At 45.0% G+C, this 26,362-nt stretch overlaps 1 protein-coding gene across 3 annotated transcripts in view; it reads left to right on the forward strand.

Annotated features, from left to right (window-relative positions):
• LOC126183673 (galactosylgalactosylxylosylprotein 3-beta-glucuronosyltransferase S) overlaps positions 1-26,362 on the forward strand; it is a 181,385-nt gene that overhangs the window by 66,543 nt on the left and 88,480 nt on the right. For 2 of the 3 annotated variants that reach the window (XM_049925836.1, XM_049925834.1), the window contains exon 2: positions 19,266-19,397. The exons of the other annotated variant lie outside the window; for it this stretch is intronic. The gene's annotated coding sequence lies outside the window, so the exon portion shown is untranslated. The remainder of the gene's footprint in view (positions 1-19,265; positions 19,398-26,362) is intronic. 3 annotated transcript variants of the gene reach the window in all.

Consider the following 26,362-nt stretch of genomic DNA (forward strand, 5'->3'; position numbering starts at 1 on the left):
GCCTTCCTACTTTCGCTTGTGGTATTGATTGGTAAACTCATTTCGCATTTCCTTGGCTAGTGGTGCCAATTGTGTGTTTTTAAGGGCCCCAACGGTACATTACTTTCGACCCATCTGTCTTTGTACCATTCGCCTTTTCGACAATGGTATTTTCGCACCAGTACTGAACATGCACTACTTCTGTTAAGTTTGAGAACTTCCACGAAAAGACAAATTCGGCAAGTACTTGCAGAAAGGTGCAAGAAACTAGAACAGGATTTTCACCCTGTAGCGGAGTGTACGCTGATTTCCAACTTTCTGACTAATTAAAGCTATTTGCCGGACCAAGAATCGAACCTGGGTATCCGATTTGGCACACACTTTTAATTTGTCAGAAAGTCTAATTCAAGAAACTGTTTCCACTAATTTGCGAAGTTGACGAAACTAGCGGACGTCGACAGGAGAGGGTTGCAGATATGGTGGTTCGTAATATTCCATCCAATTCTGTGATTGTATGGATTATGCTCCATACCACAGCAGGAAGTTTGACAGAATGCCTCATAAATGTGATTTCAGGATTACGATGTTAGAGCGGTTGCAAGACGGTCAAATAAACTACAACCACTCATTGAGGAAGCTTACTGTTATTTCCAATAAAGGAAAACAAACCAGCAGTCAAATTGTATGTCGGGGATAAAATCGCTGAAAGCAGAGGCCACAAAGTAGTGCGTTTAGCTCACAAAAATTGCCATCTAAATCTGATAGAATTCGACAGGCCAAAATTAAACGAATTTCAGGGAGAACAGTGTCACTGGTGACATGTCGAAGGAAAGATTGCGGAATTTTGTTAATGTTGCTTTCCTTTCAGTTACTGCACAGGACCGTACCACAGGAATGTGCAGCACCTGGAGCAAGGATATTGGACACGAGAACGAATAATGGAAATAGCCACTGATGAAGTTATCATTACTATCACGCCCTGAAACGGTGGTGATAATGATCTTGAATCAAACACAAATGACAGTGATCGTCAGTGAACATCATTTTGACAGTTCTTCCAGGCACAATTAATGACACTTTGTAGACATTACTGCTGTGTTTCGTTTAATAAATGCAGTGTTCAGACTGACTTCAGAAATCAGTTTCTGACTTTCAATTCATAGTGTCGCAAGTTGTACTTTCATTTTTCATTGTTTTCGATACATAAATAATACACAAGTTGTAGGCAAAACTCTCGAGCATGAATATGTCAACAAGTTAAGTGATTAACGATCTGACGAAAGTCTCACTATAGTGGGCAACATTTCTGCGAATGCTGCCTCCGATTTCGTGTCGAGCGCAAATCGCGGGTAGTGGTGCCAGCACTACTGCAAGCAGCCGACGCTGCCTCCCCTCCCCTCCCCTCTTCTCTTTCCCCTTCCCGCCCCACCCCTCCCCACCCCATCGTAATGCGGTGGCACCAGTCGTCAACTTATCGTGGACAATCAGTACTGACTCAAATAGTTTCAGTATTGGCTCACTGTCTTCTAGTATTACCCACTCTTCTATATTTAGGAAGTTTGTCTCTGTCATTAAACAGGTCCTCACAAATGAAAGAGGGTTTTTGTATTGTATTTAGTCTATAATAATAATAGCGTTCCATCTTGTTGGATAGTTCCTCTTTACTTTTAGGAATTGGTTACCCATCTCCTCTTGTGCTGTCTTGAGTTTTACTGAAGGCAAAGTACTTGTTAAAAATAAAATCACAGCAGCACTGTTGAACTTGCGAGCTAATTTCCTTTTCTATGGATGAATGTAAACAACTTGCCTCAGTATTCTCTACCCACTTTCGTCAAAAGCCCAGTGTGGTGGTGTGACTAAAAGTATACAACTGTATGCAGTATTTAGAGTAGCTAATTCAAATTCTTTCTAAAATTTGGGAACTTAAATCCACACTTTCCACCTATTAGTTGAAGTTTTGTGAACTTGTGATGCATACAGAATGAGAATTGCTGTATCTAGTTTTTGCTTCATCTTTACAACTTTTCTCACAGCCAATTGAGAAAACTACTTGCTCCATACTAACATTTGCTTTGTCAGAAACCCAGGAAAACAGACTACATAATGCTGTTTTTTGACCTGTGTACGTATTTCGGTACTAAAAATTGTAGCAATAATGTTCGAGCAGTAGCAGAATATTAATTTCCATTCCATTATTTCCACAAAGACTAAAATGTTCCACAAATACATCTCATAAACATGTGTCCCAAATGTTACAGCACTGTCCCTGAAACTGTTCCTTTGTTATTGACATCACAGCATTAGCCAATAGCAGCACAGAACACTTCTGCCCAACCTTACTTTTTCTGTGGGCTTAAGGGCACCTTGTACACCAGTCTCTTCGTTTGTTCATTCATGTTAATTGATGGTCAACATTAATTAATAAAAGTTGTTTTACCTCATTATGCTGAAGTGCATGCTGTATGTTTTCTTTATGCTCAGTTGTAATTTATTGCATACTAATCAGCTCTGAGTATCCTCGTGGGTTTCCTTTACCTTCTCTATTAGGAGTTGTGGTGTTTTATTGGTGACCGTGATGTTGTTGTTTTCAGCAAGGAGAATTTTTTCTCCATACCTTATACTATACGGAAAGTTATCGATATATACTCCTAATTCTTGTAATGTGTTTAGTAGTATTTTACAGTCAACATTGTTAAAAGCCTTGGAGAAGTCTAAGGAAATGCCAGTAACATATTCATCCTTGTCAAGACTTTAAGGTACCACTTTTGTGAAATCTGAAAGGGCCGATATTGTACTTCTACTTTGGAAACCAAACTGTGGTTCATTAAGAAGGTTGTATTTATTCAGTTAACTCATTAGTCCATCTTAGTTTTGATATAGTTAATTTGAGAATGCTGAAAATAATGAAACTGGTCTGATGTATTCTGTACCCTCCAATTTACCTTCCTTTAGTAAGGCACAACTCGTGTGTGCTTTTGGCACTCTGGAAATATACCTGAAGTCAAGGAACCATTTATTATGTATGTTAAAAAAGTTTGTGCAACCTCTTTTTGTGCCCGCTGATTTCATATTTTTTAATTTCTTTGTTGTCTTCCTACTTCAAGATTTGTTGTGTGGAAATAATACCATTGTTCTCTCTGTGTAATTCATTGTGAATGCCACATGGGTTTAAGGAAGATTTTGTTGCAACATTGTGTGTGTGTGTGTGTGTGTGTGTGTGTGTGTGTGTGTGTGTGTGTGTGTGTGTGTGTTTCCAAAAAGGGGGGGGGGATTAGAGGGGAAGAGGTTGTAAAAGGATGACTGGCTATTTGTAGGGGTAACAGATATGCATCATAGAAATGCAAGTGGGAGACGCAGCTGGAGCACACGTAGGAATGTGACACTTGGCCACTGGAGTCTGAGAGTTCGTGCAGCACATGATGCCGCTGCCGCCAGCACAGATGAAAGGGAGACTTTTGGGTAGAAAGTGTGGGTGCAGTGAGTTGGTGAAGATTCAGCACAGGAGTATGTATTGTAAGGATAACGCCCATCTATGTAAATCAGAAAATGCTGCTGCTGCTGCTGATGATGATTGGATTGTGGGGCGTTCAACTGCGCGGTTATCAGCGCCCGTCCAAATTCCCGAACTTTTCTCAGTCCAATCTTCCACTTGCATGAATGATGATGAAATGATGAGGACAACACAAATACCCAGTCATCTCGAGGCAGGTGAAAATCCCTGACCCCACAGGGAATCGAACACGGGACCCCGTGCTCGGGAAGCGAGAACGCGACCGCGAGACCACGAGTTGCGGACGTAAATCAGAAAAGTTGATGTTGGGAGGTGGAGGGTGTGGGGAGAATAAAGAAGACACGGGTTATGAATAGCCATTGGACCCGAGCATATAATGCTCAGCTGTGTGTTCTACCACTGGGTGGTTAACTCTGTTCTTGACAACAGTTTGGTGTTGGCCATTCATTTTGGTGGCCAGCTGGTTGGCGGTTATGCCTACAAAAAATGCTGTACAGAAATTGTAGCAGAGCTAGCTAGTACATGACATGGCTGCTTTCACAGGTGGCCTTGCCTCATGAGATATGATAAGCCTGTGACTGGAGAATCATGTTGATCTAGCACCTGTATCTTCCACTGGGATACGACCACTGTGGCAAGGGGTTGGGAGTAGGGTTGGCGTAGGGATGGACTAAGACGCTGTTTAGGTTGTGTGGGTGGGAGAATACCACTTCAGTAGAGATTGTGGGGTTCAGATGTCTTTCATTTCTGCCCTTGATAAAAATAGTTGAAGCACTGGCAGAAGATATTGTTCAGTTACTCCAGTTTGGGATTATATTGGGTGTCCTTCACAGTTTGGTTCTTGGTGATGGTGAGAGAATTATGGTTCTATGAGGATACATTGCATAATTCTGTTTTGGAACTAGGTTTGGTAGGCAGTGCCTGTATGTGAGACCTTCAGCCTTTGTAAGACCTTCAGCATACTGGGCAAGGAAATTCTCATCACTGCAGCTATGCCACCTACCAGTGGCTGGGCTATATAGGAGTGAGTTTTTGGTATGGCCGTGATGACAGCTCTCAAACTGCAGGTGCTGTGGATGGTTAGTGGGCTGGATACATTCAGAGGTATGGACTGAGTCATCGCATAGGTGGAGGTCAACATTTAGGAAGTGGCACATTGGTCTGAGGAGGATCAGGTGAAACAGATGGGATAGATGATGATGAGTTTGTGGAGGAATGGGGACAGGGTGTGTCTTTCCTCTCAGCCCTGAGACTGAAGATATCACAATGAAACTGAACCTGACAAGGGGTTTGGGTTGAATGTTTCGTCTTGATGGCTCATTAACCAAGTAGCATGGGAGTGTGCCATGTATGTGCCCATGGCAGTGCTGTAGATTTTTTTATACTTCTTGCTTTCAAAGGTGATGTAGCTGTGTGTTAGAATGTAATTAGTTAGAGCTATTACGAGTTAGATAGTGGGTTTGGAGTTTGAACGACACTGGGAGAGGTTGTTGTTGTTGTGGTCTTCAGTCCAGAGACTGGTTTGATGCAACTCTCCATGCTACTCTATCCTGTGCAAGCTTCTTCATCTCCCAGTACCTACTGCAACCTACATCCTTCTGAATCTGCTTAGTGTATTGATCTCTTGGTCTCCCTCTACGATTTTTACCCTCCACGCTGCCCTCCAATGCTAAATTTGTGATCCCTCGATGCCTCAGAACATGTCCCACCAACCGATCCCTTCTTCTAGTCAAGTTGTGCCACAAACTTCTCTTCTCCCCAATCCTATTCAATACCTCCTCATTAGTTACGTGATCTACCCACCTTATCTTCAGCATTCTTCTGTAGCACCACATTTCGAAAGCTTCTATTCTCTTCTTGTCCAAACTAGTTATCGTCCATGTCTCACTTCCATACATGGCTACACTCCATACAAATACTTTCAGAAACGACTTCCTGGGAGAGGTAGTGTTCAATAATAACATGACCATCAGTCTGAGGGATGGTGGTGTATATATAGGTGGCATCACCCAATATCTGCATCGCATTTTAGGCGGGCATGACCATCTGCTTGCGGAACACGCTGCTGAGCACTACATTCTAGAATTAAATGGCTGCTTCCAAATCAATGTCACCTGGATCATTACCCCAAGCACCAAAAATGGTTCAAATGGCTCTGAGCACCATGGGACTTAACTTCTGAGGTTATCAGTCCCCTAGACTTAGAACTACTTAAACCTAACTAACCTAAGGACATCACACACATCCATGTCCGAGGCAGGATTCGAACCGGCGACCGTAGCGCTCGCGCAGTTCCACACTGTAGCGCCTAGAACCGCTCTGCCACCACGGCGGGCCCCAAGCACCAGCTTTTCTGAAATAGGTAGGTGGGGTTGTCCCTGTTCCTGTAATCCTCCTGGCCTCAATTTCCACAAATCCACTGCACCCACACCCACCATCCAAAGGTCTACACTTCGTCTGTCCTGTCTCTCCCCTTCCAAATCCAATCTTCCACATCATCATCATCATCATCGTGCGCTGTATGAACTCACTGCCTTTAGTGCCTGTGTGTCACATTTCTGTGCCATGTATACTTCCTTTTCCTACCGTATTCCTATCCTGCACACCTACTGCCTCTCTCGGAACTTTACCCACCCTTCCCCAACCTCTCCTTGTGCTTACTGCCTCTTTTATCCGTCTACCTACCTCAACCAACACAACCACACACCCCAGTCTACTTGCCACAGTGCACTCCCAGCATTGTGTGTTCACCTAGTGTAATGCATCCGCATGTGTGTGTGGGGGGAGGGGGGGGGAGGAGGGTGGCAGCCTCTATCTCGTTAAAGGATTTGTCAAAAAGCTAGTAGATCTTCCATTCTTTTCTTGTTCCTGTCAGTGACTCAACCCACTACCATTGTTCAGTGAGTTATCTCCTTTACTCCTAAATTATGTACATTCTGCCAGAACTTCCCTTAGGTTATACAACGTGGATTAATCAAAAAGTCATAATTTATATTTTTTCACAGCTTTGCTATTACTTCTACATTCAAATATATTACGTAATAGAGATGAATTACAGAATATTTATTTACAATCCTCAACATCATACAAAAAAACAAAAAAAAAACAAAAAAATGGTCAGTCTAAAGTGGGATGACCATTTACACAGGCTGACTAATATTTCTTCTGCCAAGTGTTTGAAGAATGAAGGCCTGCACTATTTCATCTCTTACTGCTCTTCTTTGAACAATGGTGGTTCTCTTCCACTTGTACCTCAACTGTGTATCTTTCTGTTTGAGGATAATTTCTCCCACGTGCCATTTGACAGGTTTCCTGTTAGGATTATGGACATGACAGTGTCTGGGCTTAAGAGGATGTTCTTTCTTCCACATCCGCAAGAAGTTATTTTGCAGATTTTCACTTTGCCTCGCCCCTCTTCTAAGATCTTTCAACATACTCCGTTCAGGATCCGTGGATAATGTAGTCAGCTGTGCTCCAGTTACCAGATGGCTTGGTGTTAGGATTTCTAAGTCACACTGTGCAGTTGTTCACAAGTTGATAGCAGCTTCTACTTCTACCTGTAAAGTTCTGTTTCCTCGTCTGCTAAGGATTTTCCCACAACCTTTCTCAGGCAGCACCTTGTTGTTTCTTCTGTATGCTCCCACCAGCCTCCCCAAGAAGCCACCCATGATGGAATGAACTTCTATTTAACACCTTGGTGACTGAAGTGCTGGCTGATCTTCGTGTTTTCAAAGAAATGAGAGAGGTCTTTTAGTTCCATGTTCGCAGCTTGAAATTTTTTTTGCATTGTCAGAATAAATAGTGTTTGTCAGTCATCTCCTCACAGTAAACCTTTTGGTTTTATCTGTGCTCTTATTTGAAGAGCTCTCGTTGTAGCGCATGTGAAGAGAAAGGTGTAACACCTCTGTAGTAAGTTTCCAACAGTGGCGAAAAGTGGTCTGGCAAAATCTATGCCTCTTTCAGCAGATGGCTTGGTGAATTGAATATGGTCAGGTAGTAGAGGAGCTTCTGTCTCATATCTGAGGACATTTCTAGCTACTTAGCAAGGGAGATATTTATATGACCTTTTTAACCATTTGTCTTCCCTAGACGATCCAAAACTTATTACACAATTCTGACAGTACTATGGAAGTTCCTAGATGTTGATGTACGCGCATCTCTCAGTTGAGTGGTCTTTTGGTGGATTTGGACTCTCCAGAAGCAGTGGGTGCTTTTCTTCCCCACATTCATCTCTGCAGAGAGACATCATCCTCCAAGTTGTATAAGCCCATCCTGACATGGGTTGTAACATGCGCTTTTAAATTTTCTTGGCATCATTTTTGTTTCTAAGTGTGTTGTATTCCGCTGGGAAGCGCTCTTTTGTTGGACCATCCATAGACAACTGTGTATTGCTGATTGTAATTGGTGGACGGTGAATTCGACATTAACCTTTCCTGAACACTGAATATTATTGATGAAATGCAGAACCCATGCTATTAATTGTAATATTTTTCAGCAATAAGTATATTTTGTTGTGTCAGTGGCACACACCCATGCATTATAGCCAAAGCTTGCTGCTATATCTTTCATATTTCTGAAATATAATTCTCGTATATATCCTATTGAGGCCAGGTGTCAGGTGGTTTAGCTAGTCAGGATGGGCCATGTATTTTCTCCATTGATATCCCATGTGATACCAAAATCTGCTGGACTACTTGTGATTGGGCATCAAACTCTCTTGAATTTCTGTTATTAAGTTACAAACAAATGTATTCCAGTGATTAGGACCGCAGTGTATTCAGCCCAGTGCCAACATGTAATCACTTCATATTATCATGTTTGTGATGTCAAATCTAGATCATTGGTAGAGATACCTCAGAAGTCACGAACCAAGTAAGGCAGCTAATAGCTCAAACTGCGGAACTATCACTGGTTTGATAGGGAATAGCTGTTAGTACTGACGACCAGATGAACAAATGTATTTTTAGCCTTGGAGCTCCTTATGTGCAATACAGCTCGTAGGCTCTTTCCAAGGCATCACATGATATGTGAACTTTTGAAGCTTCTGGCATTTGACTGTGCAGTGCTACCCATCTTGATATTCTTGAGGTTTGCAGATGAGTGAGTGGTGAAATTCCAATTGTCCATATGAAGGCAGAATTTTCTCTCAGTGTATGCCTCTATACCACGTGTCCTAAAAAAGAATCTTTCGTATGATGAATACGGGTGAGAAGATGCCAAGAGCATTTTAGAATTGTGCTATCATGTGCAGTGATTTCTGTTTTTTAGTAGGTTCATCACATGTTTAATTGATAATGATTCCATATCCGAGTCGATACCTAAGACTGTAGTATGTTCATTGACTGACTGCCCTTCACTGACGGACTGCCCTTCCGTTTTCCATATGCCCTCTAGTATATTAGAATTTGTAGCCCATATTACCATTGGAAGTTCTATTTGTTGTGACAAACCTGACAGCTGGTAGTGTACTGATATTTACTCCATTGTCGTCCTCCCAGCTGGTGGCAAACTTTTCCATAAAAGTACTTCTATTTGGAAATTCTGCTGCAGTGGGATATGAGCCTCTAAGTTTTGTAACCAGTTGATGCAACATTGCAGAAAGGAGAAATTGGGCTGCATGTTAGGCCAAATGGTAAACGTGTAAAGCTGTAAATGCATCTTCTTTCTTCTCAATGCGAAACCTAAACAATCGCATTAAGTCTCTGTCGTTTTTGTTCAAAGATAGTTTAGGAATGCCATCTCCAACAATTGCTGATTGAAACATCCTGAACTGAATTGAAGTTGAGAGTATTTCAGGTAATAGATTGGGTCTAAGTCTAAAGCGTCATAAAGTGATGGTCAAACATATTTCCACAATGAAGAATAAAAAACAATTCTCCAGTTATTAACTCGCATTCTTGCTTTACTGCATGATGAGGAAGACATAAGACATCATTTTTAGTGTTCTGCACATTGACCATTTCGACTTGTTCATTCTGAATATAAAGCAACAGTTGAGAACGATACATCTCATGAAATTGAAAGCTATTAGAAAATTTTCTTTGTAACATTCTAAAATGTTTTTCTCCATTGCAGAGATTCAAAGAAAGGATATCATCATTTATTCTTAGTAATGAAACCACTACCCATCCGTCCTCCATTTTGAATGTATCATGGAAATCTTGTGAATTGACGGGATGTTTCGGCAAGAGCTATCGTACCAGATATCGATCCACTCAAAATCCATCCAAATGTCCAAGGAAGGAAATCTGCAGAATCAGCAGCATGACCTCTGGTACATAACCGAAGATGTTACTTGAGAACTAGACAGCAGGTCAACCACCAAAGGAGGCAACGCCAAGGGCGATTACTCCACTGGAAGGGCAGAAGGGCATGGAGGCTGTGGCAACAGAAGGTCCACTGGCAGCAGTGGTGGCAATGCCACCTCCATCAGTTAGGGGGTGAGGAGGCAGAGCAGGAGGAGGGGGAGGAGGAGGTGAAGGAGGAGGGAGATAGGTCAAAATCCATGGGCTCCACATTGGCAGGTGCAGGCTTCACTGGAAGCCGCTGCTGCAGGTGAGAGGAGTACAGCAGAGTGCAGGGAGGGGGCAACAATGGGTAAGCATGCTGCTGCAGGTGAGAGCCCTCACCTGGAACAACGTCATGACCCAGTCTGCTGCTGGCAGACCAGCTGAACACAGCAGTGATACCCCAAACAAGTGTGGGTGTGTCTGATTTGCATAGCTGGTCAGCTGCTCACTATCATCATTCACCATAAACAACTGCCAATCTTTGAAGCTGACCGCAACATCTGGCAGCCACCTCTGCCTCTGGCCATAGATCCAGGTCCAAATGGCAGCCCATTAAGGAAAAAACGGCTCTGCACAGTTGTCCGTGGCGTGCAAATCAGGTTACAGCAAATCTAGGAGCCCCTGCAGCTTGTGCTCATGCAAACGTTCCACCAGACTGCACTTGTTGACTGGCGTTGCCCAATATGTAGCCAGAAAGCTCGACAATGCATCATCATGGGAAGCGGCAGACACAGACTACTTCATTTGAATCTTAAATGTACGCACAAAGCTCTCCACCTCCAAGTTAGAAGCCGGGTGAAATGAATTGGTAATCAGATACTGGATACCTATGAGAAAGCACAAGTCCTCAAACCTATGTGACACAAGCTGCCGACTTTTGTCAGATACCAGGGTACATGGGGATCCCTCAGTGGCAAAAATAACGGGCAGTGCATGAATTGTGGCAGTGGATGACGTGTAAAACAGTTTGGCTATATATGGGAAACTGGACAATGCATCGACCAACAACCAATCACATCCTGCACGAGAAGGTGCAATGAAGCCGATGTGCACTCTGTCGCAAGGGTGCTCTGGAACCGGACAAGGAGAGAACTGATAAGCTGATGCAGCCTACTTCTGTTGACAAGCCCTGCAAGATCACACCAGATGTTCAGTGTCACGATCAATCAGTGACCAGTGGATGTGACATCACGCCAATGCTTTCGTATGAGTAATACCCCAGTGGAGCAGCTGGAGTATTAGAGGACATACACCAGGGGAATGACCACATGACAGCATTGCTCCTCTGTGCCAAGCATGAGAACCCCCTGGACAACTCTCAGCCAATCACTTAGGAGAAAAAATGTACACCATGCGTGATCCACACTTGAATATATGCACTCCAGCCAACTCAAATGGACCACCAAAACAATATGCAGGGGAAATGGGTCAGCAAGAACCGGCACAGGTAATTCTCACACCTTTCTGGCGAGTCATTGAAAGAGGCAAACAAAGTTGATCGTGAGGTGGTATCACAGAAAACGGAACAGCAGGTGGCTGGCGCACCCCCCCGCGAGGCAACAGCGCGAAGCAAGTCCGCGTTCTGGATTATTAGTGACTACATCTGCTCGTGTTGCTGGTGCCACTGCTGCAGCTGTTGCTATTCCTTCTGTAGGCACAACTGTTCCTGCCATCATTGTAGAAATGCCAGGTTCGTGGTAGTCAGAGTGAACACTAGGGAAAGGGGAAAGCAGTACAGGGGTATCACATCTGTAGGAGTGTCGTTCTTTGCCACTTTAGTCTTTACACTGCTTCACTACACTGTCGATGCGGATACATCACGGATGACAGTGCTTGCTAATAGCTGGGAAACAGGAAACTAACTTTCCATGCGAACCAATCTATGGGAAGCAGAGAGTGTGATCCCATGTAGAGACTTGCAGGGAAGAACTAAGTGTGCGGCTGGCACAGACAACTGACGCCGTAAGCACTCGGCACAACACTCAGCACAATGTACTAGGCGAGGTCTGCGTTGGCCAAGCTTTGAGTAAGTACTTGCCTTCCGGCTTACTGCTGCCCACAGGTAAACAGCTTCGCTAGCAGGTCTTCTTGGTGCTGCGTGTTGCGTATGTCTTCCATACCAGATTTCCGCCCTATCCTGCTGGACTACACATGCCAGCTTGTCTGCCTCCAATGTGATGTCTGCTGGCAGGGATACTAAATATTGATTGCTCCCGTTTTGTCTTTCTGTCGAGCTTCTGTCCTTTTGCATTCACTTGTAGTGTGGCTGCCGTCAATATAAATGTGCCTGACATGTTACTATCTTTAATTTTGTTGGTGATCATGGCTCCCTCCACTTAATCATTCAGAAATTCCACTAGCTTCATGACATGATTGTCAGCGATCTTTTCTAGTGTTAAGTACCCTCAGAGAACGACATGCTTGTGTATAGTAGACATTGAAGACTGAAACCCCTCACAAAATTGAGACTACCTCTTTATTTCTCCTGGAAATTACTCTAATCTGATGGATGAGAGTTTGATGGTATGTTGTGTCACAGGTACAGGAGCTGCTGTCACAACTTAAGCTGTCATAAGTTTCAGGTTTGCAACCAGTGTGGGCAGGATGTCTGCAGTTTTTCTTGTTGTATTAAGAATTGCCTTCCTGTCGATGTCAACATGTTCTTTGCACTTCATGAAATTGGCATCCGAAAGCAGATCCTGAATTGCATTGTCAAGTACTCTCAAATGATCTAACATTGTGTCTCGATGTTCTCACAGTCTACATGTTGGCTTATGTCTCTTCGTCTCAGTTGCCGTGTTGCTAGTGTTCTTTTAATATTTTGTTTCTTTTGCAAATGATGCATATGTATTTCTGTATCCATGTCTTATAGTGTCTTGTACTGCTGTCACGCGCGAATAATAATCAGAGTTTAGTACTAAGAACTGTCAATAGATGCTACTGTCTCAGATTACCATTACATGGGAACAGTCAAGGATTGTAGAACTATACCCCTCAGGGGGATCACAACTTTCGTGAGTACGTACATGGCGGACACGGGGCCCCAAGCTAATGCAACATCTAGTTCCTTTCCTGCGCTGCAATCTCTAATCACTGACTATCCTTTCTTTTCTAACTTTTGCCTTTGTTGTCAATCTGCCTATTTCCTAGGTTTAGCTTTCCTTTGTCAGATTATCCATTCATTCATCACCTTTTAGCTGAAATAACTTTTGGTCCTCATCTGGGTTTGACCATTTTCCATTTTTTTCTGTAGGGGACTGAACAGAGGACAACACTTTAAATAGTGCATACTGTATGCACTGTCGAAAATCATTTGCGAACAATACCTGTGTAGGCTGTTACATGAGCTTCAAAGCCAACGCAGTAACCAGTCGGACGTTGTGGGTTTGTTATGCAAGCGTTCAGTTGAGCCCCTCGATAACTCAGGGATCACAATGCTGATGCCTGAGCTACTAGCTGCCTATGCATGCCAAGTGGTAATTGCCCATCTTCCAGGGACGTCAGGACTCCCAGCAATGGCCATCGTGCCAGATGGCCTTTGCTGCAGCTGAGTGGTGCCCATAAAAAGAGCCCTTGATCAGAGTAGGTGGCATCAGGATGGACATTTCACACACGAAACTTATTAAAATAAACCAAAACAGTGGCCCTTCTGATCTGCCCATGTCATCAGACGAGTTTCATTGTGTACAGTTATACTTCTTTCCCTATTCTGGTTACCCCATGGGAAGATGGACAAGCCAGACATATAGGAGCGAAATAATTTGCCCAGTACTTGGTATGTACTCGGACTTGATGGGGATACTTTTACTGCAACAAAGCCATGATCTTTTGTGGAACATACTGAAAATGAATTTTGAGAAGTTGAGTCATTGGGAAAAACGCACAGTTGATCACTATTGATTAAAGCCGCCTCTGCTGCACAGTCTACAGCTCATCAGGCATGTGAAATTCCGGGTGACATACCAGTAACCATTGCCTCGCACAAAACTTTGAATTTGGTCCAAGAAATCATATTCCACAGAAACATTAAGCTCCAAACAGATGAGGAGATACAAGGTAATGAGCGATGATGTGTACATTTTGTCCAACGTGTCCAAAAAGCTCTCGAAGATAAGCAGTCAGATACAGGTGCCTCTATCTTAGCCTTTGAAGGTATGTCATTCCAGGAAATTTAGTCATGGTGTGCAGGTGTGACGTGAAACCTTCACGCTACCTGTGTAGTGCTTCCGATGCTTACGCTTTGGTAATATGTCATCCAACTATGTGGCGGACCCAAAATTCAGACTTATCACTCCGCAAAGGTAGTTCTTGTGAGCAACCACTTTTGTGTGTCAGTTGCGCATAACACCATCCTTCACGTTCACGGATTTGCCCAGTCTCCCAGAAAGAAAGGGAATTATTGGAATATAAATCTATTGACTGCTTGTCATATACTGAGACAAAACAAATATGAATGCCTACATTCTGTTAATATGATGTCCTATTATGCAAAAGTCACAGCCATCACCCTCACTACCTCAGTTTTTTTTCCAAACCAGTTTTCCCGCTGCCCTCCTCTCTTGTGGTTCTCGCAGCACTATTTTCGGGAATCACTTCTCACACCCGGCTGGAGGAGCAGCTTCCTCTGTGGCCTCTGACAGTGACGGCATCCTCTCAGAACCCCTCTCTCAGGAAACCCATAGATGAGAGGCCCGATGCCAGCCATTGGCTTGTGGATCCCAGGGCTGCCTGTTCTTCAGCTGCCTGTGACGGTCGGCGGAATGGAATGCGGCTGCAAATGCGATTGCCCACTGGCTCTCGTCGTCTATCTCGGGGATGTCCTCATATCCTTTCTACCGCCAGCCGCTTGCGCTTAACACCTCTTAAAAGTGCATAAATAAAATATTCTCGATGCTGTTGACTTACAAGTACAAATGTTTACTAGGACAGTCTAGAAGGCTGAAGTCAAATGACTAATTGAATGCGTCTGTTAAGTTCCTTAAAATTCAGAAGTTTTTTTTCATAACTAAATGCAGTTTACTGGTGGTATTTTCCAAACAATTACATGCCGTATTAATTATTGCTCGAGCCCCCAATGGTGATACTGAACACACTGTAAATTTTAAATAAAGTTGTTGAATGCTGAAGAACGTCGATTGATGTTTAGGAAATCGATCAGTTCGCTAAAAACTGGCCTAATCCCGATAATCTACAGTTCACTCGACACTAGCGCGAATCCCTAAGTGTCGGATGCCACAAAATATTCAAAGTCCCGACTGGTTTAAACACAGATAAAGTCCAGTGGCACTATTTCAGAATCAGTCACCTAAACGTGGTGAAAATAATTAGGGTCCAACCTGACCATATCAGAAACTAAGTCCGATTGGTATCCCAAAACACAGTTCGGAATGCTCAAAAATAAACAGTCCCATAGTAGCACTTCAGTGGCTAGGTGTTGCAGAACTCCACAGCTACAAGTTAGCAGGAAAGTCCCATTTGCTTGCTATAACAATCACCAAAAGACAATGCATGAAAAACACAAGTCCATACTGTGTTCCACACTGAGTATATCCTAAGTCCGGATTCTTTGCGAAAAAATTCTACATTCCTTTTGCACGCACGCGTGAAATTCGGCTAGCACTTCTGGAACAACACAAACTATCATCAAAGTGTCGCGTCGAGCAACACAGGCTTGGCATCGGTAGAGGCGCACAGAACTCTGTCCTGGAGCTCTGTGTCAGCTCCATTGAAATACCCTCGATCTGAAATTCCCCAAGCAATTCATGTAACTGCTTTCTATTGATAACTTCTTTGCATAACTTTTTACATAGAACAGCAATCTTAATTCTATTTGTGCTATTATATGCACCCTCAAATTCTCATGAAGAAACAGACATTACACAAATTTGTAGCAGCAATAGTTTTTTTTTCAGAATTAATGTTTTGCAATTATCTTTGCAGAGTGCGAAGATAATCTTTGTCCATTTCTGCCACTAAATAACATGGTTTTGAAGTGCTATTTTTGATGCGCTGATCGGAATTTACGTATGTACAAAAGTTAGACAGATGTGGGCAAAACTATGCAAAAATTTTTAATAAACAATGACGACATATAATAATTACAAACATCACAAGCTAATCATGTTGAAATGTGTGTAACGACACCCGCTACGACACACTGCCTTGCTGTTCATGCATCTGTCTAGTATTATTTGTTTTAATTAATTGCTCGGAGCAAATTAATAAAATTGGTGTTTTACCAGTAAAATATTAATGCTGCAAATTATACAAGTATGTCAGTAGCGGCGTTTCGACGAGACCTTTAAAATGAGCAACCGACCTACTCTGTACCTGCGTTGCTTCAAAAGTTATAAATTATTCAGTAAATTGGACACATTACAGATTTGTTTATTTAATATCTTTTGATGTAAAATTCGTATAAATAAAATCAGCATTTCGGATGATTCGTCTCAAACTTCTCTTTCATTTGCCGTTTCGTACTTTGTTGTACTAATTTGCGTTTGCGTGTAATCAGTACAAAAGTGGATAAAGCATTGCCTTAAAGCCGTGCGCTAGAACGGGTAAACCCTCGTGACGTCACGTAACCGACAGCCGTTTGAGACTGACAGGTCCACGTGGAGCAATCTGCCGCTACCGCTCGCTCGCTGCAGTCTTCCTCCCTGTTGCCTGGCTGAGCCAGCCTCACAGGTTGCTGTGCGCCCGCGCTTTAAGCGTGACCCGCGATCAAACTTCTCTCTCCCAATAACAAATGACTGTCGTGTCACATGTCACACACTAATCATGGATAGGCACTTGCAAGAATCCCGGCCACCAAAGGCTGACGAGGAGGAGGAGGAGGAGGATGCGGCGGCGGCGGCGGCAGCGGCGGCTACTCCTGTGACACACAGAGCTGCCAGATTGGTGCATGCCATCAGATTCTGAACCAATGATCACTGACGTTCCATCCCCATTGGTGACAGGCAGTGATCGTGGGGTATGACTGGTCCTCTTGGTTCCTTCACACCTGATCTGGACATCCATAATGTGACCGTTCAGCGAAACTGTAATGGATGTTACTGTCACTTGTCAGAACTACAACACCTTTTTTCCCCCATCTTCTGCAATTTGCCTTGCTCTACAGGAAAGTCACTGATGACCATTCTGCAACACTCCGTGCTTATAGTGCATTCTGTCGGAACTGTGCGAGCTCCAAGGAGTCATCTGGAAAAGTCTGTACATAATATTCCCTCCTTCATCTGGTAGGGGCCTTCTACTTGACCAGCTACATACTGACCATGATCTGTCTCTCCTCATTTATGGTCGCCCTACACACTTCAATGCCGCTCATGGCATTTTTCAGCTATAGATCTTCTGGTGTTGGAAGGTGCGGAGGTTGAATGCGTGCCAGAGGATATGTACCAGGATACCCAATAGCGGTCACTGTGCTCCGGCACGCCTGCGCCGCGAGCCTCGCCGTGCGAGTGCGCCACGCTCCGTACTGTGTGAAGTCGGCAGCCAATCTCGTTTCCCACGGTCAGTGATTTAGGTGGCTACACGGAGCTACACCGGCAGTCTGGTACTCGTCGTAATTTGCGTGTGCATTTTGGACGTACTGCATTCCAGTCCCGTCCTTTCGTTGTTTGAAGTGTTTCTGTGTTGTTGTTGTCTCACTGTGTTTATCACCTCAGTTATTGTTTGTTTGCCGCACGTTGTGTCATGGTTGGTTGTAGTGTCTGTTATCCCCTACTTATTCGTCTTCCTGTCCGTTCGCTGTTAGGGATACCTCCAGCGACTTCGCGTCTCCATTCTCTGCCATGCACCGCTCGCAGCTATAACATTGCTGTTGAGGTAAAAGGTTTGGTAGCATGGGGGCTAAGTTGTTCTGTCCCCTGGAGCAACAGCAGCAGCAGCAGCAGCGCCAATTAAACATCCTTGCAGTTTGTGATGAACAAAGTCACGGCACGGGATGCCTTGCTGCACCAGCTCCCTGATGTACTGGTTTCTGATGCTTCCCCACGTCCGCCGTCGTTTTCGCCCTTTAGCGATGCTAAGGAAGACTGGAAACATACTTGCATCATCTGAAACAACATTTCACAGCATTTCAGGCCACAGTTAACTCCCTACAGTGGTCGTCGTTCTTGTCCTGGACCGAATGAGGTTGTGCTGTCAGGCCATCCTGATTTAGCTTTTCCGTGATTTCCCTAAATTGCTCCAGGCAAATGCTGTGATGGTTCCTTTGAAAGGGCACGCCTGACTTCCTTCCCCATCCTTCCCTAATCTGATGAGATCTATGACGTCGTTTGGTCTCTCTCCCCAAACAACCCAACCCAACTGTTGTCCTAGGCATCACCAGACATGTTCTTTCTGCTCCGCAGGTTGGCACCTTTGTCAGACCCCATGGCTCTCTCCTTTAACGAGATGTGTGTGCTGGTGACTAACTACCATTCCCAGCGATACTGTCATGGCGTCTCAGCTTGAGTTCTACCAGTACCATAAATAGCGCCATCAGTCCTACCATTCTTGGGTCATGGACTTGCAGGTTCTCAGCTGCAAATGCGACTTCACTTGCACCAATCAGCACTGCAAGGCACTCCTTGATTTGCGATGTTGTCGTTCAACTGGCACCCGATCCAGAGGTTTGCACGGCTGCATTGAAACTCGACAACCCCACGCTGGAAGACATTCTGTGCATAGCCCCCTCCTTTGAAATCACACAAGCGGCGAACAAGCGTCTCATGATGAGGCCACAGGTGGCAGCAGTAGAGTCCTCCCTGTGGGTGCCTCCCTCGCGCCGTTGGCATGGTACAGCCCACAGAGAGCAACGTCGTCAAGACTCCTCATTGTCCAACATCTCTATGGCTTCGGAGCTGCTGGTTGCCCTCATCAGCGGCCGCATGGGTCACTTCCATATTGCCTGTAGTACGTTTGCGCCCACTCTCGCGCAGACTGTTCCCATCGCTAGAAAATGTGCATGCTCTTTCAGAAAGTCAGCCATCTCCAATCTGTCTGTCACAGCCTCTCAACCTGCTCCTACCCCTCACCCAAGGGGCATCAGGATACCGTGCACATACTGCAATCAGTTGTCCCACTGGATGCCCCATTGATGTGGTAGCTGTTCGTCAAACTCCGCATTTTTAATGTGGACGTTCGTTTCCAGGTCGATATGGAGGCCATCGTCTCCTTGATTAATCTGGTGATGTATACATGCCTGGGTTCCCCAGAGTTGTCTCCCACCTCTCAGCAATTGGTTGTGTATGTTGACGGTTCTGTCCCCCTCCGGGGGCAGTTCTCAGTCCCCGCCACCTATAAACATGTTCCCTGGTTCCTGACCGTACAGGTGGTTGACCATCCCTTGGCTTCAAACATTTTTGGACTCGCTTTCACACTGTTTGGCTTTTTGATTTCTCACGAAGTTAAGGTCGTTTCCACTGCTGTCCTGTTCCAGGACCTCGACGATCTATGCCTTTCTGTTTCAGTCTGACTTAGGGTGTGCTTTGATCTTCCAGGTGCACATTGCTCTCCTGCTCGATGCTCAGCTGCAGTTCTTCTGGGCTCGACCCATTCTGGTGGCCTTACGTCCTGCAGTCAAGCAAGAGCTCAATCGACTGCAAGCTGCTGGCGTCATCGAGCCCATGAAAGTGAGTGTTTGGGCAACCCGGTTAGTGGTGATCAGGAAACCCAATGACTCCCTTCACCTATGTGGAGATTTCAGAGCTACAGTCAATGCACAGTCCCTGGCTGAAACTATCCCATTCCCTGGCAGGAAGACCTTCTCGCCAAACTTGCGCATGGCAGATACTTCTCCACGATCAATCTGGCAGAGGCTTACCACCAATTACCCTGAGACGAGGAATCCCAGAACATCGTTGTCATCAACACGCCTTTCAGATCACATAAATACAAGTGCCTTCCATTTGGTATTTCCTCGGCGCCATCCATTTTCCAGATGTACCTGCAGCAGCTCACTCAGCCCATCCTGGCTTGTGCCAATTATCTCGACGACATCTTGGTCACCAGCCGTACATGCCACGAGCATTTGCAAAACCTCAGTGCCTTATTTCATGCCCTGCAGGCTGCAGGGTTATGCTGGCAACCGGGAAAGTAGTTTCTTTCAACTGGGAGTTGAATAACTGGGTCACTGGCTCAGTAAAGATGGCATTCGTCAGTTGTATTGTAATGCCATGGCCATCAACTCCTTTCCCCACCTCAAGGATTTATCTGACCTCCAGGTTTTTTTGGGCAAGGTTAACTGCTACTTAAAGTTTTTACGCCAGGCTGCTGACATTGCACAGCTCATCAATTTCTTGCGTTGCAAAGGGGTCCCTTTCAACTGGACTCCTGCCTGTGGTCAAGCTTTTCTCCATTTGAACACTATGCTCAAGTCCATTCCTTGCCAGACTCCCATCTCTCTGGACCACTGCTTGGTTGTGTCGCCGATGCTTCGGCCTATAGTATTGGGGCAGTCCTGGCTCACAGGAATGTGGATGGCTCAGGACAGCCCATTGCGTATGCATCCAAGACACTATCCCCAGAACAGAGGAACTATTCTCAGATTGAGAAAGGCTCTCGTGATTTTGTTTGCCATTCAAAAGTTTCACATCTACCTGTTTGGGACGAAGTTCACTCTCGTAACTTATCACAAGTCTTTGGTTACCCTATTCGGCCCACACACACACACCTCCCAGAGTGAACTGCTCAATATCTCCAGTGCAGGGTGCTGTTCTTATGCAATTACACTTACGTTATCCAATATTAGCCCATCTCAACACTCCAATGCAGACGCATTGTCCCATCTCCCCTTGGGCCCTGATCCTGAGTTCAATCAGCAGGAAGTCCTCTACTTTCACATTGTTATGGGCCGCAATACACTCTGGATGGATTTCCCATCACGGCTGCACAGGTCACCTCTGCCACACACTGGGACCCTGTTCTGTGCCAGGTTCTCTGCTATGTGACCCATGGTTGGCCCACCTATCTGACTCGCCAGTTGAAAACCGTATTAAAGCCCTGTCGGCATCCCTCACCAGGCTATTGGTTGTGACAGGTGTCCTTCTGTTGGCCATGGAGGCTGACACCCATTGGGTGATCATCCCACCTGATTTGCACCACCACGCCCTATGCTTGCTGCGCCGTAACACCGGGGGATGTCCTGTATGAAGGTGTTGGCTTGCCATCATGTGTATTGGCCTTGCATCGATGGCAACATTGAACATTTGGTCTGTGGTTGCACGGTGTGTGTGCGTCACCAGGCCAGCCCTTCGCAGTCATTTGCACTCTGTCCCATGCCTCGCTGGCCCTGGGACCACATCCATTTCGATTTTGTGGGCCTGTTTTTAGGATTGATGTGATTACTCATTATGGATGCATACTCAAGATACCTTGCATGGTGTCCATCACAACTGATGCCACACTCACAGGCTTGACTCAGGCTGTCGTCACTGAAGTCCTGCCTCGTACCTTGGTCTTCGATAATGGCCTCCAATTCACGGCAGCCTCCTTCCACACACTCTGTGAGGCCAACGGAGTCAAACACATCCGAACCCCTCCGTTCCATCCATTCTCCAATGGTACAGCAGAACGACTGGTCAGGACATTTAAACACCAGCTGACAAAAGCAATCGAATCTTGTGCCACCACATCAGATCACCTTATTCCTGACCATTTATCGCACCACACCGATTGATGGTCATAGCCGAACTCCTCAATGGGTGGCAACCATGGACCCTGCTCCATCTGCTGACGCCGTTGCCTTCTGAGCCCCGCTTCTGAACCTCTCAGTGCCACATCCCGGACACGGCCATGTGGGCCCACTGGAATGGGGACCAGGCTGCTTGGACTCCTGCCACAGTAGTCGCAACCCATGGGCGGCATTTGATGGTAGAGACACACAAGGGGCTCGAGTGCTACCACCATGACCAACTCCAGCCTCGTACTCTTTTGTGGCACCTCACGTACCCCAACCCCCCACCTGCTCCTGGTGTGCACGAGGCCCTCAAGTTTGCCCCACTGCTGATGGCTGCCAGCTTCCCACAGTCACGCTGGAACTCCTTTCCACATCCACAAGGGTCGGAGGCGCCATGCGATGCCCTGCCTTCCGATGACGTTTTGATGGACTCCATGGACTGCCCTCCCAACCCACTGCTGGCAATCGACAACATAAGGTCACCCTCTGTTCCCTCCTTCTGCCCACCATGGCACTGTCTGGGGTGTTTCCACCCCTACTCACAGGATTTTTTTTTGGGGGGGGGGGGGGGAGGATCTGGTGCTGGAAGGCGTAGAAGTTGCATGTGTGCCAGATGGTATAAACTGGGATACCCACTAGGCGTCTCTGTGCTCCAGCGCACACCTGTGCCGCAAGCCTTGCCATGGGAGTGCGCCATTCTCCATACCGTGTGAAGTCTGCAACCAATCTTGTTTCCTGCAGTCAGCTATTTAGGCGGCTGCGCAGTGCTACCCCAGCAGTCTGATATTTGCCATAGTTTGTGTGTGCATCTCAGCCATACTGCAAATCAGTTCCTTGTGTTGAGATACATACTGTTGTTGTTTGGAGTGTTTCTGTGTTGTTGTTGTCTCACCATGTTTATCACCTCAGTTCTTGTTTGCTTGCCTCATGTTGTGTCCTGGTTGGTCATAGTGTCCTTCGTTCCCTACTTATTCGTCTGTCCTGTCTGTTCGTTGTTAGCAATACCTCCAGCAGCTCCCATGCCTGGTGGCTTTGTGTCTCCATTCTCTGCTATGCACCGCTCGCGGCTGTATGATATCTAATGATCTCTTCCTTCAATCTTGTGGCTTCACTACAATGGTCACTGTATGACGATCTTTGTGACAGTGTCCACTTTCCAGTGACCCTGTCTCTTTCTTGGCACTGCAAGACAGACCAACTACCACATTTTGTACTTCAGAGAATGGACTGGCAATTGTGTGCCTCTGCTGTTACTTTTGACCCCTCTCTGTCAGATTACACTGACAAAGTTGTGCAAGGCGTGTCTGATGTGATCTTCCACACAGCTGGAACTGGTATTCCCCTTTCTACAGGTCCCTTCCATCACCAACCAGTGCCATGGTAGATCAAAGATATTGCATTAGCTGATCGGGATCGCTGAAGAGCCTTGCAACATTTCAAACAGCATCCTTGTCACATAACCTTATTACTTTTAAGTGACTTCATGCAAATGCTTTTTATCTAATTAAATGCAGTAAGAAGAAATGCTAGGAGCGCTGTGTATCCACCCTGAGAATTTGTGCCTCTTCATCCCAGGTGTGGTCCAAGCTCTACGGTCTTATGGGTCGCCAAAGATCCGTAACTGTGTTGGGTCTCTTTCTTCATGATGGTTTCTGTACTGATGCATCGGCTCTTGCTGAACACCTTGTGACCCACTGTGTGACGATGTCAGTGTCTTCTGCTTACATAGCTGCCTTCCAGGGGCATAAGTGCTGAATTAGGGCCATTCCACTCTCCTTCAGTCCTCAGCGTGCTGAATTATGTAATGAAACTTTCACTGACCGTGAATAGCTTCAGGCTCTTGCCTCTTCTCACAATGCAGCCCCGGGCCCTGATTCCATTCAAAGTCAGGTGATACCTCATCTGACTTGATACCCAACATCCCCATCTCCTCAGAGTCTTCAATCATATTTGGATCTCAGTGTCTTTACTTTGCAAAAGGTGAGATAGTATCATTATTCCAATCCTTAAGTGAGGCAAAAACCAACTTCCATCAACAGTTAGCAGTCGATTAACCTCAGCAGTGTGCTCTGCAAACTGCTTAGAAAGATTGTTGTTGACCTATTATGCTGGGTTCTCGAATCTTGGGGCCTTCTGTCCTCCTAATAGGTGAGACTTAATATCTGGTTAGGTTGGAAACAGCAATATAAGAGGCTTTTTTAAACACTAGCATATCGTTGCATATTTTACTTACCCTCCATGACTGAGACTTTTGAGGTACATTCCAGTTTTTATCCTACCATTTATTGTGGGTTCAAGTTGGTGCTTCAGTTGATTCTCCATGGGTCAAAGAGAATGGCGTCCCACGTAGCTATATGATGAGTGCCACACTCTTCCTTATCACCATCAATTTTGTAGTGACCTCTGTCAGACTACTGGTCACCTCCACATTGTATGTAGATGACTTCTGCAATTGGTGCAGCTCCCACTCTGTAGCCTTTTCTGAATGCCAGCACCAAGATGCCATCAGACAGGCCACTGCTGGGGTCCCCATGGTTTCCAGTTATCTCCTGCAAAAACACAGGTCGTGCATTTTTGTCATTGTACCACAGTTCATTCTACGTGGGTACCCAGTGTTTGGATGTTTGTGGCACAGTCCAAATTTTTGAGACTTCTATTTCATGAGAAGCTGACTTGGCTACCTCATATTCGACAACTAAAGACAAGCTACATGTGAAAGCTTAACACTCTCTGCTTCCTTGCCCACACATCTTTGGATGCAGATTGCACTACTCTCCTTCATATTTACTGGGCGCTCGTCTTGTGGTTACCAGGTTTACCACTCAGTGACAGCTTCAGCTTTGAAACTGCTGGACCCACTCCATCATTATGGAGTGAGAATGGCCTCTGATACCTTCCGGACTAGTCCCATAGGCAGTCTTCTTGAAGTCCCACAGGCAGTCTCCTTTCCAAAGTGGGGAACTTCCCTCTTCAGTTCTGCCATTACCAAATCTTGCACACTTAAGCAATCACCATCCAACAGTTTCCCAATCATCCAACTTAGCAGGTTCATTTTGCATATGAAGGGCATTGACTGCCTCACTCCTTTTTTCAGGTGGGATTACCAGTTATGCACCTCGCAGCCATCTGCCAGGGCCTTCACCTGTACTCCTTAGAATGTATTCCCCGTGTTCGTGTTTTCTCACACCACCTCACCCCCTACCCCCCCCCCCCCACCCCTCCTCCTCCCCTTTGATTAGTATCTAGTCTTCAAATTAAGGACTAATCTAATGCAAGGACCAGAAGTCTCAGTCAACCCCATGACCTTTTGGCATATGTTCCTTTCAGTTCTTCAGGAGTATGAGGCTGCTACCATCTTTTACACAGACTGCTGTAAAACTGTGGGTAAGATGGGTTATGCTTTTACATCTCCTGCTGGTCAGGACCACCATTCACTGCTGGGAACATGTAATGTTTTTATGGCAGAGCTGAAGGCCATTAACAAAGCTTTACTTTTCTGGATCTCCTGACTAGAAGGCATTCTGTACTCTGGAGCTATCATTTTTCAGCTATGGCATCTGGCATCAATATTGCCTTCCGTGCCTCGCTTTTACCACTCCTTCATACTTTCCTCACTTGAGCACATTTTTGGTGGGAGTCTCTACCTCTGGATGAACAAAGACTTGGCCGAGGGACTATTGACCTTACTGTGTAGTCCCTTAATCCAGTCAACAAGCTAACCAACCTGTAGTGGTGTTGCTTGGAGTTCAGTATTTTATAACCTTAAACTGTCACTACTTCTGTTATTGGTATTCTGCAATAACAACAGTAACATGTGCTCTGCCTGTCTTTGAACCTCATAATACTTGGAGAGTTCATTCATAATGCATTTGCCGAAACACTGAAGAGTACTATTTAAATGCTGTGCCAATATTATGTGACAGCATGCTGCACTGCTATGTGCTCTCTCTGCTCTTACCTTGCTTCAAGGACATGAAACAAGGGGATGTTGTTTTTTGTCTTGCAGCTGCACTCCCACTCCAATACATTTAAAAGTTCTTGTATTTTGACACTATGTTACATGTCGTGGATTAACAAACAAGACCCTCACATATCTTTGCATGCAGCTTTATTATTACTTCTGCTGTCAAAGGTATTACATAAGAGAGATGAGTAACAAACAGAATATTTATTTAGAATCCTTAATTCCTTACCATATTTAAACTGTGCATTTACATTGATGTCTTTTTGTTGTTGTTGTACTCTTTGACCCATGACTACAATAAAACTTGATGAGAAAGAAATCTTTACCTCTGTGATGAGTATACACTTTATTGATTATATTTTACTTGTACAACTGTGTGCCGGACCGGGATTTGTACCCAGGTCACAGGAAGTAACCTGCCAATTGCAAATCTGACCACACATCATTGAGTGACTGAAAGTTTCAATCTGTCGCAGGCTGCTCCTATTTTTTCCAAATTCCCCAGAGGTCATCCCACCCCCGGAGAAAATGAATATAGTGGAAAGTTTGACGTTTTAAAGCCTCAGAGGTATTACTGAGAAAGAAATCTTGTACTCTGTATAGACTTTTCCCCAGTCAAGCACTCCAATACATAAATTCTTTCAGAGCTGAAAGTTTAACACGTCTGTGGGAGGGCATCTTCAGAGTTTGGAAGTAAACGAGAGGAGGGGAGATGGTGACTAGTTGAAGCTATGAGTCAATCAATGAGGGGTTGTTCAATTGTCAGTGCACTACCCACAAAAGGTAGAGATATGGCTTTTAATCTTGGTCTGGTACTTGTTTATATAATCATAAAACTTGGGCGTAGGTGTATAATTATTTCAAGTGGGTTTGAAGTGTAAATAAATGAATAGGCAAAAATTTAGGGAATGTTATAGAAAAGGGGAATTCAACAGAAATGCAATAGAGTTGAGGTA

The sequence above is a fragment of the Schistocerca cancellata genome, chromosome 4 (assembly GCF_023864275.1).
Source record: "Schistocerca cancellata isolate TAMUIC-IGC-003103 chromosome 4, iqSchCanc2.1, whole genome shotgun sequence".
NCBI classification, from domain to species: Eukaryota; Metazoa; Arthropoda; class Insecta; order Orthoptera; family Acrididae; genus Schistocerca; species Schistocerca cancellata.